At 37.9% G+C, this 15,980-nt stretch overlaps 1 long non-coding RNA gene across 2 annotated transcripts in view; it reads left to right on the top strand.

The window, feature by feature from the left end:
* Positions 1–4,099: 4,099 nt before the first annotated feature.
* Positions 4,100–15,980, top strand: part of LOC106938494 (uncharacterized) — a 75,022-nt gene continuing 63,141 nt past the window's right edge. The window contains exons 1-2 of one of the 2 annotated variants that reach the window (XR_001422635.1): positions 4,100–4,337; positions 4,440–4,489. This is a non-coding gene — a long non-coding RNA (uncharacterized LOC106938494). Of the gene's footprint in view, positions 4,490–15,980 lie in introns of both variants that reach the window. The other variant, XR_001422634.1, reaches the window with a different exon arrangement.

Below are 15,980 nucleotides of genomic sequence, written 5' to 3'. Positions count from 1 at the left end.
TTGATGTTGTTCAAATCTACCATCTTATAAAAGCTGTTTTGATCTTAACCTGTGATCTTATTTTGACATTAGTTGTGCTTCTAGACATTTAGTGTTCAGGCCTCAGTGGGATTTGCGTTACTTTTTTGGCGTTAGGGCCCATGTAGACCCAAATATCAGCCGATTTGTCAGTTTATCGATTTGTTTAAAAAAGTATTTGCCTGGCAGAGATTCGTTGTTTTTTTTTTTTTTTTTTTTCTGTATGACTTAAACGTTTGAGATCATCAAAAAACAATAACACCAGACAAGGATAATCTGAATAAACACGAAAGGAGTTTACAAATCATGATTTCATGTAATTAAAGGAGCTTAAAGTATTCAACCACACTGGCCCTATTGTCTCACCCTTGGCAGGAATGGCAACGTGGAGGATTATCGTTTTTAAACTAATACAGATTAATTTTGTTGTTTTGAAGCCATTTGAAAGTGGGAGCCACTTAAGTACGTAAACTTTATTTCTGTAGCAACTTTTACACGTCAGAAACCACAAAGCACTTTACAAAACACATTTAGGATTGTGAAATGATTCCCAACATTCTCTTCCACTTTTAAGAGAGTTGACGTTTCCATCAATTGTGGCGACTTGTGTAGATCCTGACATGGTAAATCAACCCCAGACTGTCATGTTTTAATGTGTAAAGGACTCCCACCCTCCAAGTTCCACTCTAGTCTTGACAGTAATTGTTTATCCAAAGACTCGGAGATGATCAGGATTTTGGACAGATTCTGAAATTGTCCTTTATTTTCTTTTCGATAAATATTTTTGTTTTTTGTTTTTTTCAGAACAATCACCATTTTACCCCAGACTCTAATTTCTTGAATTATGAATCCTTGCGGTAACCAGGAGGCCTGTAGAGCTTTGTTATTTCGGATTGTTTGTGACCTCCTAGATGAGCAGTCGCTGTGCTCTTGAAGTAACGTTTCAAGACTCTTAGGAAGGCTCATTTTTGTTTCCAGTTCTTCTCCTCCTGTAGATAACGGCTCTCGCTGTGGTTCACTGGATTCTCAAAGCCGTAGAAACGGCTTTGTAACCCTTTGCGAAGTTGGCAGTGACTTTGTTTCTGATTTGTTCTCGAATTTCTTCTGATGTGTTGCTTTTCCCAAACTATTCTTTTTAAGTGATTGCTTTAGCCAGGAGTTCGTCCAGTAATGAGGCCCATGTGGGGGTCACGAAACTGAAACAATGTTGTGATTTAAAAAGGTTGCAGCTTGTTTCCAGGTTGTTTTGGATGCTTTTTTCCCTTGATAAAATTACCATTTTCATTTAGTAACTTTATTTGGTCAATTGTCTTTCTCTGATGGCAAATTTAGTTTGATTTCAAACATTTATGTGTCACAAGCCGAACTTTAAAATAATCTGTAATTTGTTTCTGACCTCACGGGCTTCATCGGTTCAGTGGGTACATGTTTGTTTGTGCGCAGAAGGAACAGTCCTGGGGTGTGATGCTGTCGTGTTTGGCTCATTAGGTTTGTTTCTGTTTCTGAGATGAGGGAGTTGATATTTCATATTGACACAAGAACTGTGTGTGTGTGTTTGTGTGTGTACCAGTGACACACTAATCTGAAAAACTGTATAAAATAACCCAAATACAAATAAAAAAATTATTCATCTCTACAAACATAGTTAAGTGTAACTTCTGACAAGAATAAATGAACTATAAATGAGTTATTGGGTATTAACACAACATTCTGAAAAACTGTAATCTTACTTTTTTTTTTTTTTGTCATGGTGCAGTTACTTTTTTTTCTCTCGGAGATCTAAAACAGAAATCGGGCCACTTGCCTCAGTGCTCAAAGCATAATCAGATCTTTTGTCAGGAAACATTGCATAATTCTCCTTCAACAAGACAATTTTTCATTTTTAAAGAAGTGCTTTTACTGCCGTTTTATTTCCCCAAACCCAGACAGTCAAGTCTGGCTGGCCTCTTTTGAGTCAAATCTTTCTCCACAACTATGCCAAAAATGCACTCGCTTGATTTCTGTTGTTTACATGAAGCTTGCTTTTTTATGATAAGCCTAAGCCTGTGTGGCTAAATGACATTTGAAAAGGTTAAATGTTGTCTGCATGGAGGAGATGTAAAGGTATTTTTTTATCTCAGCAATGTTAGGAATTTTTGTTTCCACAGCACTGTAACCAAAAATGACCTACGAGGAGCCACGGCGTCTTTTACCAATTTAAACTGGGCTGAAGCAGTAGTTGTCAGACTTTTTAAGTGTTTTTGCTTTTCCAATTGAATTTGGCTGCATTTTCAGTAATTTTGTAGCCCAAGATATGACACTTTTCAGAGGAATTTTCCTTTGTCTGTAAAGTTCTTTAACGATGTTTTCGAACATAATAAAAATACACGAACTACTGACGTAAAAGGAAACAGTAATGCCCGAACTACTGAGCACATTTGAATAAAAATCGCAGTGTCTAACTGAAAATAAAATAAAAAAGTACATGTTTAGGCCGCACTTGTATATGTCTGTGTTGTAACATGAGATATTTAAATAGAAATATTTTTTCCACTTTCAATGAAATGTGTATCAAATATGCTTTGTGGGATGAGTTCCTGTAACACAACTTAAAAAAGCAATACAGTAGTCTACGTGTAAAGTCAACATTTTGAGTCAGCAACGTGAAAGTGAAGCGGTTTTCACCTTTACACCAATAAAACATTCCTGCAGCCTGTTGTTGATCATGTCCATCCCTACAGTATGTCTATGTTCTTATGGCTTCCTAAAGCCGGATACTCCACTATGATCCAAAGCTCAAATTATCTCAAAAAATGGCTTCTTGAGTGAGTTAGCTACACTTACCTAGCCTCCATAGTCACCCGGTCTCAAGCCAACAGGGGGCATTTGGGTTGAGAACTGATGCTGTGAACAAATGTCAAAAGGAAACAAAATGTCTGAGGACCTTTTCTGGAATCTATGCCATGAAAATTAAGATTCCCCGTTTACATGGCTAAACCGTAGCATTTTTGTTGCAGTCCAGACACTCGTTTACGCGACACCAGAATGTCTCACAACGGCATTATCTGAAACCAGGTCTCCGAGTGAAACTTTTCCGTATCAACCCCGCGTGGATGTGTGAAAGTCTGTAGGGTTTGTTCTATGCTTGCATGGAAATAAAACAACAAAAACAAACGCGGCTAGAATTGTGCTACTTAACCTGTTCAGTTTGGCACCGTCTCTGATAAGGAACACATTACATATCCACTTTGTTCATGGCAGATGGAGATGAGTTACTGTTTACCATGAGGTGAAAGTTAGCGAGGTGGAAGCTAAGGATCAGTGACATTCTAAAATCACAGCACCATGTAGTGGCCTGGCATGGCGACTACAGCTGACTCGAGTCCAAAAATATTGTAAATCTCCAAGCAGCAGCCAAAGCCTAAAGTTCTGAAGATAAAAAGGGCTCCAGCCTGGTATTACATAGTGTACGTAATGAAGAAGCCATTGGCTGTATAGTCCAGTAGAAAAGGGCCATTTAGCTGCCGGGTAGATGGAATAATAAACACTTTTTAGAAAAGAAGTTACATTTCTTTCTTTTTCTGTTATTCCCCATCATCTAACAACATATCAAGCAAGCTTCTGAACAAGCCCAACTTAGAAACAATCCTTTAGGGGACTCTGGGAAAGGAAACGGTCTTGATTTGACTGGTTGGAGTGGGGTCAGCCCATGACTCGCTTTCCCAGGCTTTCACATAATCATCCCATAATCTCAAGGATGCAACAGACTTCTCGGTCCTGTGTGTACTGCAGTTATTTGAAGTGTCTTAACTCCTAAATATATAATTAAACGCAATCTTCAAGCAGTAACATTAAAACCTTGTACCTCCCGTTAGATTTGTGCCATTCTCATGCTCCCCGTGATGGTATATGTAGAAGTAGAGCCACATAGGAGATATTTTTTTTTTTTTAGAAAACAAATGATGTTGAGTGGTGTGAAGCTGAAAGCAGGAGATGATTAGTGTGTGTGTGTGCCTGTTTTAGAAGTTGGCCAGTCATCAGTAGAGCTCTAAGAGCAGTGAAGGAAGTGGTGGTTACAGATGACTCAGCCAAGCCATGCATTTCAGTTTTTCTTTCCCCACTCTCGCTCTTTTTCTCCTCCCCCTTTCATCATGCTCTCCTCTCTACATTCTATTCATTCCTCTTTTCTATTCTGGATCTACATTTTCTGTCTTACTGTCACTCTTTCACTCTGTAACCCCCCGACTATGTTTTTTTTCCCTATCTTGCTGTGATTCTTCTGGGTCTGTTGGAGGCATCTCTTAGTTTGTGCTTTGAGCTGTGCTGTGTGTCTGTGTGAGGTGAATACTCAGCAATGTGAGTGGGAAGGTGGCTGGCTTCCTTCAGAGTGATTAAAACATTCATTCTCTCTTCTTTTTCCCTTCTTTCTCCTCTCTTCTCAGTGTTCACTGGCGACTTTCTGATGAAGAGGAGGATGAAGGGAGACAAACTGGTAAGTGAAAGCAAGCTGAGCTTTACTTCAGCCATTACTGACGTTTTCTGTTTGAAAATCAGAGGAGGTGGGCAGACTCTAGGGAACCCCTCATATTTTAACTTTAATGACTGCTTTGCACTCTCAGCTGTGGCTCCAGTGTTTTGTTGCCGTTTTCCTACTTCAGGTGGTCAAATCAAAAAGGCTTCAAAGAAAGTTATAACCTGAGCGACAGCATAAGGCTTAAAGCAGGAAGAAATAAAGATCTGGACGGAAAATATAAAGCGTTTTCTCATCTTTGATGATTTTAACTCTCGCTACTAGAGACTTATTCTTTTCTCTTTAATCTTAAAGCACTCTTTAAATAGATCACCCTGATTGGTTTTCATTCAACAGATGTGGTGTAAAATAAAAAGCACAATTCAATGTATTGTAGCAAAGTACTGAAAATAGCACAAGTGAGGTAAAATTGGATAATCACAGCTGGGGACAGGAACCGTTTTTAGCGTGTTGGTGGCAGGGCTGGCTGTGGCGAACACTGGCTACTTTTCCCACTTGTCCTGTGACCGGCTGCTCTAAATTTAGTCGCTCAATCATATGGTGATGCTCTGTCCGCACCTCGAAGGGCTAAAGTGAAAGCGTATGTGTTAGATGTCTTGGTGATATTGCAGCAGCTGTCCTCACAATAAAAAGAACATGATCAAAGAAGTACAACTCGGGAGCGATTTATGTACAGAAATGAATCTTTTAGTGGTGTTGGTGAGAGTTTCACAGTCTGTATCTATGCGCATCTTATCCGCAAGCTGTACCGTAAAAATAAAGAAACACAAGCTCCAGGTTTAGAGGGTGAACTAGTTGCCTGGAGTTGACTTTAGATTCTTTACTCTCATGTAGTTTTGTGAGAATGTGTAAGGCACACAGTGATGGATCAATATGAAAATCATGGTCCATTAGCTCCTGGAAGTTACACCATCAAATTTGAATTTGCGTTAGCGATTCTGTCTGATGGGAAAAAAATGAATGCATGAACGTATGAAAATATGAACGTACGTCAAGGACAGTATGTCTTTGTTTTTTCAAAATCACCATATCTGACCAGACCCTCTCGCAGTCCTATTGGAGCTTATCTCGAGCGCCTATTAGCTTTACTGTATGTTTTATGTAATCATCAAAATCTCTTAACGAGCATAACTGACAAAACTAAAAATTGCTAAGACCTGTAAGGATTTCTACTACTTGGTGTTCTTTTTTATTTTATTCTTGGTAAGCTAAAGTACTATTGTGAAACTACATGCCTTCTTAAGCTTGGCACAATGCTGGTGTTAGCTACCTTAGTGCAGGCTGTACAGCACGTCTTGTTCCTGTTAGCTAGTTGAAGCAGTTAAAGGTAATGCTAATGCTATCTCAAATGTTCCCTCCAACATTTGACTCTGGTATACAATTTAACTCTCTAATCCAACAAGTGGCAATAATGCACTGACATGTTAGCTTAGCAATTTACGTACTTTGAGTTGGTAAAGTAGGTTCCAGCCGTTTGGGCGTCCCTGGCTGATGTATTTACCAACGCTTCAGTCTTTCCTCAAAAATTAGAGCAATGTTTGTTCGCCATCTTTCTGTTCTAAAGTACAAGAGGGAGCTGGCTGAATACAACTAAAACAATAACAGTCAGAGTACTTTAAATCTGAACTATGGTAAAGATGTTAACTTTTTTTTGTTTTTTTTCCAAACCATGTTCATGTTGAGTCCAGAAAATTAATCAGAAAATTGCAATGCTCTCAAATTGCTGCCTCCTGCAACATTAGCTTGCTTAGCTAATGTCAGAAACTACTTGGCTAGCTACCTTAAATGATGTACTGAGGCTACATGTTGTTGATTCAGAGTTTATGATTAGACATATGCAGACACCTCAGTGTCACTCACTGTATGTCAACATTATTGTGTACCAGCGTAATAATTAGATTTTCATGAAATCCCGTCAGTCTCTACCTGCTTTTCCTTGCTGAGTCATGAGATGCTGGTGCCTGTCTCTTGTGGTCATTGAGTGACAGGCTGGGTACTACCGGACAGGTCGCTAGTTTTAGATAAGATGATAATTAAAAAGTCACTGCATCGATACAGAGCGTTTGTTCACTAATACTACTTTTGTAATAGAATTCTTTGTATTTACTGGCAATTGGTCAGTTTTGAAAGTAAATTGCTGGCAACTCAGTGCCTTCTCAGGTGTTATATTGTAGAAAGCGTTTGGACAACATGCATTTAATTTAATAATCATTTTACAAAGAAAGTCCAAGATGTTAACATTAATATTAATTTTATGATATTTATTCTGTTTTGTCTAGTTTTAAGCACATCATAAGTTCAGTTTTTTTAGTCGCAGCATCTGTAGAACCACTTGTGCAAGTAAATGAGATTTATTCTTTTCTCCTTCTTTTAAATTGATTCGAGAGCCTTTAACCACAATGGTTTCATTAGTACTCTGAGAGATTTACAGTCTTTCTTCTGGAAAGAGCTGAAGCTGAAAAAAGGAAAACAGTTTGGTTTCTTTTGACAGAGAAACAATTATTTAACCTTTCAGTTTCTTAGAAATGTTATGTGTATGGAACCTTTTTAAAAAAAAAAAAAATCAGGATGGAAATCTTTTAAGTAACACAGCTGTAGTTACAAACATATAGGAGTTCATTTATTCAAGTTTTGACCTGGGTTATAAATATCGAAACCTTGATCACAGTGAAGTAACCAAAACCGCCAGCTAACACTTTACAGAACAAATTGCTGAGCAAGCTAAAAAACTGCACAGATGTCAATATGCCAGAAAAGTTTGCAATAGACGAGCAGCAAAATTTTGTACAGTGTAAGGGAGGGTTAAACATGGGGGCAATGGGTGCACCATAGATGCTGCAAGCAAACAGGCCTAAATACCCCAAATATTCAAAATTAGGGGTATGTAACTTTGATTTTTGTTATTATTTAATATTTCCTTTCTAGTTGTCAATGCCTTTCTACAAATGTAATACGACAACAGCGCATCAACGAAGTCTTGCCTTGAAGGCATTTTATGTCACATTTGTCTCAAATCAGCGTATTTCAGCCTACAGATTGGTCAGAAGAACACAAAGGAAAAAAAACCATCTCTAATCGCTTTCTCTTTACTCCTTCAGACACTCCCTTCGTAATGGATGACTGTCATCCATTTACAGAAATTGATAATTTTCAGTTTCTGCAAATTATCTTTGAAAGACTAACACACACACGCACACACACATTACAGCTACAAAACACACCCACACCCACCCATGCCAGCCTTGTTCCACCAAGGCCCCCCTCCTCCCGCCAACCTTTACGGTAACTGCATGTTTTTGTCATCTGTGGGCCTGGATGAAGTGATGATGCTAGTTTTGGTATCAAGTCCATGGCTGTGCCTCTCCACACCGAGAGATACTGAGAGTAGTGCAGCGTGGCGAGGCGTGGGAGGGCTGTGACAGAGATGACTCAGCTCTCTCTGTTGCCGGGCAGAGAAATGCTCTCCCACCCCCATGCAATACAAGAAAAAAGAAAAAAAAGTTACTTGGTTCATCTGTCACCCTTCACTGTGGAGACACCAAAGCTGATTGTTTTACTACGAAATCGTAATCGAACAGGATTGGAAGTTGATGTTGTCATGTCAACTTTATTGTTGTTGCATATTGATCGATAAATTAAATGTTATGTAGTGATGACGTCAACTGTAGCCATTGATAAAACCTAAATGTCCTAAGGTGTCTAATTACTGACACAACATCTAGGAAAACTCTTGGTTGGACTGTAAAACTTTATAGTTTTTTTTTTTTTTACTTGAAGCAGGGACTCATATCCTAACATATGCTGGGTTCAGAATAGCCCAGTTATTTTCTTTCCTCTCACAGTCCTGCTGTAACCATGGAGCAATCCCATCATGGTGTAATTTAACACTTTAACACTTTACTGTTTGATCTAATGCACAGGATCAGTATTTCGACATGAAGCAAATTGTGCCAAGACAGGCACCAATCAGATTTTTAAAAAATGATACTAATTTCTGTTTTTTCTTTGAGGTCCAATGAGAAAATTAACGGATGTTTGGACGATTGATTAGTTTTTGTCTACTGTTGTCTGCCCTACTAATGGTTCAAATCCCTACCAAAGAGTGAAATAAAAACACAGTGAAATATTTTGGTCCTTAGTTTAACCCTGCATAAAACATATTTGGAAGAAACAAAGACAACCTATTAATATATAATAAAACCTCTAAGAACCAAAATATGAGTACAGTAAACAAAACTTGAACTTGATACATGAACTTAACACTGCATGTAATTAATCAGGTTTTTGTTCTCCTCATAACATTTCTTGATTAAAATGTCAAAAGTTAATAATAACAATGTTAAATAAAATATAATTGCAAGTAGATTCACACAGTGCTTCTTCGCTATAGTGATTTTGCATCCAAGTGTGAGTTTTAAACTTATGACACTAACTTGCTCTGGTTGATATTCAGGTAAAAGCCTAATGCTATCTTTAGTAATTTATTCCCTACTGACATTAACATTGTTGGGAACATCACCTTGTAATTTCCTATTTTATCCAGTGGAAGATGTTCAGTATAATCAGGTTGTTGTAGTTCAGTTTGTCTGTAAACTGTAAACTAACGGTGCTTGATTAACGTTAATCATCTCCTCGTCCAACAGCTTGTGGGCTGTATTTGTGTTACAGTGGTATCCCAAAGCTGTTTCTTGTTGTTGAAGTTTTTACCGTGACCACATTAAACTGCAAAAAAAAAAAAAAAAAAAAAAAAAACAAAGAGAGAGAGAAAGCTTTAAAACAGACAGACATCTGTGTCCACATTTAAGGGAATAATTATGCTTACTCTGCAAGAATAGTTGCACATGATGCTGTTTTTGAGGTATAAATAAAAACCTTCACAGCACCAGAAAGAGTCTGTAACGCTGATGTCCAAGTTCAGTCCCTTTAAGGGCCTCTATCCTGTGTGTTTTAGTTCTTTTCCTGGCTCAACACACCTGAATGAATGAAATAATGGCTCCCTAACTGAGTAATTTGATGACATGTCGATGAACATTTGACTCGTCTGTTCAGACACACACATCTAAAACTGTAGCAGGACATTGGACATCCATGTTCTTTAAGCTACACAACTCAAACTCGCTTTGATTTTACTTAGCCAAATAACGTCACACACACCAAGACTAGAAGTGAAACTGAGCAATTATTTTTGCTATTAGCATAACACATATTTTCAAATGTTTAAAATTTCACAAAGAAACATTTGAGTTCCTTCTTTAAGCTGAGTCGGCCAGTCTTGCAAATGAGTGGCAGTAATTTAATGGAAGACGAGCCAGTTTTCATCAGCGCAGACAGAAAGTCTGCATGGTGTAGCAAAGTGTGGAATTGGGTCTTTGCTTCGACAAATGTGCTGCACACATAATTTAGTTGTAGTGGTGTATATGCGTAGTGTATGCAACACATCAGAGTTGCAACACTTTGAATTTCTCTAATTGCCCAAAACAGTCTGTGGCAGACTGAAATACTGATCAGAATGCATTTGCTGAAGTAGAAAGCAGTAAATAAGGAGTATTTGCTTAAAGTTTATACTTCTATTTCATTAAAAATGCAAAATGGATGCACAAAAGTGTGTCTGAACACTTTTTTTTTTGCATCTTACAGAGCTTTATCTTAATTTTTTGGCTCTAGTGGCCTTTATTTGAGGGTAGTTTGACAGGAGGGAGGATTGTGTGTGTGTGTATGTGGGGGGGGGGACATGCAGCAGGTGTCGCCAGGCTGGGAATCGAGCCTGTGACCACCGGCATGAGGACTAAGGCCTCAATGCATGGGTTGTGCTTTGCCCCTCCGCCACCACAGCACCCCAGCTTTATCTTATTTATACATGGTGATAAATTGATCAAACTAGGCAAACTGGGCTTCAGACTAGCAGATACTGAGGATTAAATCATATCTAAGTGTGACCCATCCTCCTCTTCAGCTCCGGCCACAACAATATGTGTATGTCGTAAATGTGTGTATCTCCCAGTGTCGGTATGTGTAAGTTTCGTACTGGTTTGAATCAAGCTGGTTTTGCTTCGTCAGATCATGAAACCATGACAGTGTCCTTAAAAAGCCTTTTCATTTTAGAAATTCATGAGTCGATAATGTCAACTAGACACGGGGTCGGGCTGTCACACTTACATGGACTCTGGTGAAATTTATTCATCTATATATATATATAGATATATATATCTATATATCTATATACACTGCTCAAAAAAATAAAGGGAACACTCAAATAACACATCCTAGATCTGAATGAATGAAATATTCTCATTGAATCCTTTGTTCTGTGCAAAGTTGAATGTGCTGACAACAAAATCACACAAAAATCATCAATGGAAATCAAATTTATTAACCAATGGAGGCCTGGATTTGGAGCCACACACAAAATTAAAGTGAAATGTTCCCTTTATTTTTTGAGCAGTCTATATATATATATATATATATATATATATATATATATATATATATATATATATACACACACACACACACTACATATATATGTAACATTTACCAATACTAATAATAATATTGGATCTCAGCTCAGTATCAACACATGTGCCTGTGTGATGCGAGCCTGACTTCGAGAGTCATTTCCTCAGATGACTGTAAGCCATTCAGATCACTTCTGGATTGTAGCGCGTGCGTTCCCATGAGTCAGGTTTGAGATCGGCAAATGTCAGAAGTTGTCTTGTCAAGGTGAAAACAGTAGTAGGTCAGCGGCGTGTGGGCGTCCGTGGGCGTGTGTGCTCTGTTGCACCTTTACTCATCACCGGTTGCGCTGCCAGATACAGTAAATGACAAAGAGCGCCTGGAGACATCACTCTGCCTGTGTTGCTCCGGCTTATAACAGGAGGCCCAAATGACGAACGTGTTTTCAGAAGCTCATATTCTTCGGGTCGCTGTCTCATTTTCTGACTGAGGCGTTCTTGTTTATCGAACCCTTTTAGCTCACTCTCTTATGAAATGACTAATGTCCTGCTGCTGCAGAGCTAATTTCCCGACTCTGTTTGTGATATGTAGAGGTTGCAGGGTTCAAGCTGCTTTGTGAAATATGCTTACGGCGAGGATAAAATTGCTGGGCCGAGCCTTTTGATCGCCTTGCTGCTACATTTAGCCTAAGAAATGTGGCTCTTGTGTAAAAAGCAGAAACGGTCACAGGGAGAGCTGTCAGCCTCTAGTGGCCTCAGCGCTTCCTTTGTTTTCTTCATTTACCCAGCATGCAGCTTCTAGCAGCTGTAATCCATCTTCATTCATTTTCTTTACAGATAACTAATCTGTCTACATTTTAACACAATATATTCTGAATGTTTTTAGTTCAGATTCTTAGATTAGTGGTTTATCCACATTGGTTACGGCGCTTGTAATAAGTAAAAGTACTTTCTGGTTTGAGGGCATTGCTAAGCAGCTGTTTAGTTTTGATTGACATTAAGCCACAGGTGAATTTGAAGGAAGCCCTGATGATGTTTAAAAAAGCTTCTACATGTGTGTATCTTTAGTTGAATTTGCATAAATACTCTGTAATTTCTATCAGTGCTTTGTGCTACAAAATATTTTTACAGGTAGGACAGCATTTTGTCTTCAGTACCATTTCACAAGGTTGGAGCGTGCTGGGTTCGGGATCTTTGACTGTTTCGGAGGATCATCCAGTTTCTGGCTTTCTCTCTTAATGCCTTCTTCTCCTCAGCTCAGATTTTCTATAGGATTTAGATCTGGGACTAAGATTACCAACTACTGTTGATTTGGCCATGTAATGTGGATAATCCTCCTGTTAAAATATTGGCTGTATATTTATTTTAAAGGGATTGTTAGGCGATCATGGCAACAGCAATTTTGTAGAATTTAGTTTATCCCCGTTGAATAAATGTACCTAAATTAAAGGATGAATACGTAATAAATTTTTAAGTCTTCTGCTAATACGATAGAAGATGAATCAATTTTAAGGTATTTTTTTTACACATATCTGCTGAGGATGTTAGTAAATATATGCGGCACCGTACTTATTATATCCTCACAGATGCAATCAGCATCAGATAAAATTGTCTCAAAAGCTCTCCAAAATACTTGGGTGCAGTTTTTGTTTTTTGTTTCAGGCGTTTTAGGTCATTTATTGCCAAGACAAACAGTTCTGCGTGAACTAACTTTGAGTAGTTATTTCATCTAAATGAAAGACAGGCCACAGTGAATAGCTAGCGATGCACAACATACCAACAAAGCCATTAGAAAGGATTTTGTTGGAAAGATGGTGGGGCAAATCGCTTTCTTGAAGGTCATGGAGCAAAAACCCTACAGCTCTGCAAAAGAAAAAAAAAAGTCTCAGTTTTGTTTCTCTGTTTCCTGTAAATCTCTTTTGTAAATATCTTACACGTTTCTTGGTACGAAGCACAAGAAATAAAAACTTTAGAGCTTCTGAAATCCTCCTCTGCTCTCCTCGTTCTAACCACATGGTTTCGGCTCTACGTCTTGCCACCTGCTGTGCGTTCTCGATGACATGCTGCCGGCTCCTTCTTCAGATGTCCCTGATCTGCAGAACAAAGCCGTGGAGAGGGGAGGGTTTCGGGAAACTCTGGACTTCATTCTGGGAATTATTGTCATGGGAACCGCTGAGTCCGGTCCTGCCTCCCGCTTGTGTTTATGGAGTAAAAATGATGCATTAATTGCAGGTTATAAAAATTAGGACTCGGTCGCTTAAGAGTGTAATTGCAGCAAGAAACTGGGTGGATTGGGGTAATTATGCTGGGAGAAACTATTATTTTTTGTATTTATTCCTACATGATCAAGCCATTCAGACACATCTACTTATGCATTAATATTTTCATAAAAATATACAGCTTGGATGAGTTTCAAAATTAATTGGTTAATGTATTTATTTTAAGATATCCTTTTTTTTCTCTTTGTCCTCTGGTGTCACAATTTAAATGTGACACCAGAAAATCAAAAGCACTGATTTTTGTTAGGTGTAAATGTTGGATGTTATAACATGATTATTGGTAAATAGATAATTGAAAACATAACTTTACAGGTCAGTAGGTTGATTTTTAAAAAAAAGGGTAATAATAAATAAATAAATATCAAGATTTATTTATTTATTAATAAATAAATAAATAAATAAATAAGAGGGTTTAGATTTGAAGATTAGACAAACTTAAATAAAACTCTGTTCAGGATTTAGAGTTGGTGGACCAACCCCGGATAATCCACGGGCCGCATCCGGCCCAAAATGTTTTCGCGGTGCCGCTGATGTCATATTTCATTTGGGTTTAGCTGGAAAAATCTGTACCATCGCAGGTGTCCTGTTAAAAAAAAAAATCAAGTCTTAACGAAGGGCATTTTGCATGTTCTCCTCCAGCAGCAAATCGTATAGAAAATAGTCCAATTTGTTGAATGTGGGCTTCTTTACCATCTGTTGCCGGAGCAAAGAGTTCGTGTTCGTGCTGTGATGCTGTTGTTGCTTTAACAGAAAAGAAAGCCTTCCTCTGTTTTTGTTACTTTGATCGCGCAGAAGTCTTTGGACTTTCCAGGAAACACTGGCACAGGCTGACTGTTTCCACTTCATGGCAGTCATCATGTGTCATCAGAAGCGCTGACCTGTGGTGGGGGAAGCGGCTCTCTCAGTGGGGGGCCGCTGAAGTAATTGATAACACGTTGGGGTGACTTACAGTAACACTATGGCATGGTAGCTCTTTGTTCATCAAAATGCCTCACAAAGACTGAGAAACTCAAAGAGGAGCTGACTAAAAGAAACAATAAACCAGGTAGATGAGCCAGAAATAATGTTGTGTAAATATTTCTTTACCACTAGAGGGCGACTCTTTCCCACCTAATACCACAATATGCTCCCCCACCAAACTGCAGTGTCTCTTTCTTGAACGCTTTTCTTTTCTAGCTCCGATCCAAACCGTACGTCAATTGAAAAATATAACCACTTATCTATTTATGTATTGATCCGAATCACTAAAATCAGTTTGGCAATTGGATTAGGTTGATTTTAAATGATTGTTATTGTCGGGAAAATGGGGCACATTCGCTCCAAATCGATGTAAGCTTACTAAAAACTTCCATGTAGTTGTGTAAATTCACGCAGCTGATGCATGCCGCCCATCTCACGCTACTATTTATTAAAATACTTGGTCGTATTTTCTGTATTTCTAAGTGTTAATTCTTTGATTATTTTCATTATGAGTACTTGCAGTTTTTAAAACCTTTAATCAACGGGTTTTAGTCAACAAGGAGGGGAAAAAAAATAAGTATTTCATACCCGTAGATGTTGTTTTTGGCTTTTATAAATTGAAATATTTAATATAATTACTAATAGCACACGCCCTGTTTTCTGTAAATAGTAGCTTGTTTTATAAATTTAAAATCGGGAATAATTTTTCCCTAATCGGACCAGGAATTTCGAAACGAATGCGAGGTGGATTAAAGCGACTCTATAAAACACAAAAATAACCATTATGTAACAAATATTTGCTCTAAAAATATAAAAGTATATAAGAATAATTGTACATGTACACGTAGAAAGAAATGTCCATAGGAATAGTTTTTGTGTTTGTTTTTTTTTTTTTTTTAAATATATTTAACTCTCTTGGCTTGAGTGAGAATCTATTTTAAAAATATGTTTTTATTATTAATATTCACACATAGAGATATATTTCACCAGAAGGATTGTAATTCTGTAGGTCTGGATATTTTCAAACAAGCAAAAAAACATTCCTTTTTCTCAAATGAGATTTCTCCTCGAACCTAATTTCACCTTCTTCCCCCAAATTGCTTTCTGAAAGTCTTTCTGCGTCACTAAAATGCAGAAAAACGACTCGGACAAGTGAAAAAAAAATATTAAAACACACACACACACACACACACACACACACACACACACACACACACACACAATAATGAAGCCCTTCTTTTTAAATTCCTGCACATTAAGTGGAGAAATGTGTGCAGTATTTATGACGCAGGTTCTGCGGAGATCCGACGGCCTTTCAAACTCCAATTCCGTCGGGAAGGAGAGGCTGTCCGTGAACGCATCAGAGACAGAATCCACCTGTCTGCACGGCGCTGCTGTAAAGAGAAATCTTGTTAAATGTCTTATTAATTGTCGCGTCGTATATCAGCTTGATTTCTTTGCGTTAATTCTTTTCAAGGACATCAGCGCAACAAAAGGGCGCTCTTTGTATCCTAAAGTTGCACTGAAGACAATTCTCGTCTTCAAACGAGAATTGTAAAAAGAAAAACAAAACAAAACAAACAAAAAAAACAACAACAAAAAACAACAAAAAAAAACATCGCCTCCAGGCTACTTAAAAAAAAAGAAAAATAATAATAATAATAAAACAATAACCAAAAACGCTTTTTGAAATTCGACTGACTTTCATACGGATCCAGATGAGCTCTAATTTTACCCGCAGCCGCATTTCTTTTTTTTTTT

This window comes from Poecilia latipinna, unplaced genomic scaffold (assembly GCF_001443285.1).
Source record: "Poecilia latipinna isolate Pla-1442-1.1 unplaced genomic scaffold, P_latipinna-1.0 Scaffold2606, whole genome shotgun sequence".
NCBI lineage: Eukaryota > Metazoa > Chordata > Actinopteri > Cyprinodontiformes > Poeciliidae > Poecilia > Poecilia latipinna.
Note: the sequence above shows the minus strand (reverse complement) of the source record. Positions and strands in the feature narration are given on the sequence as shown.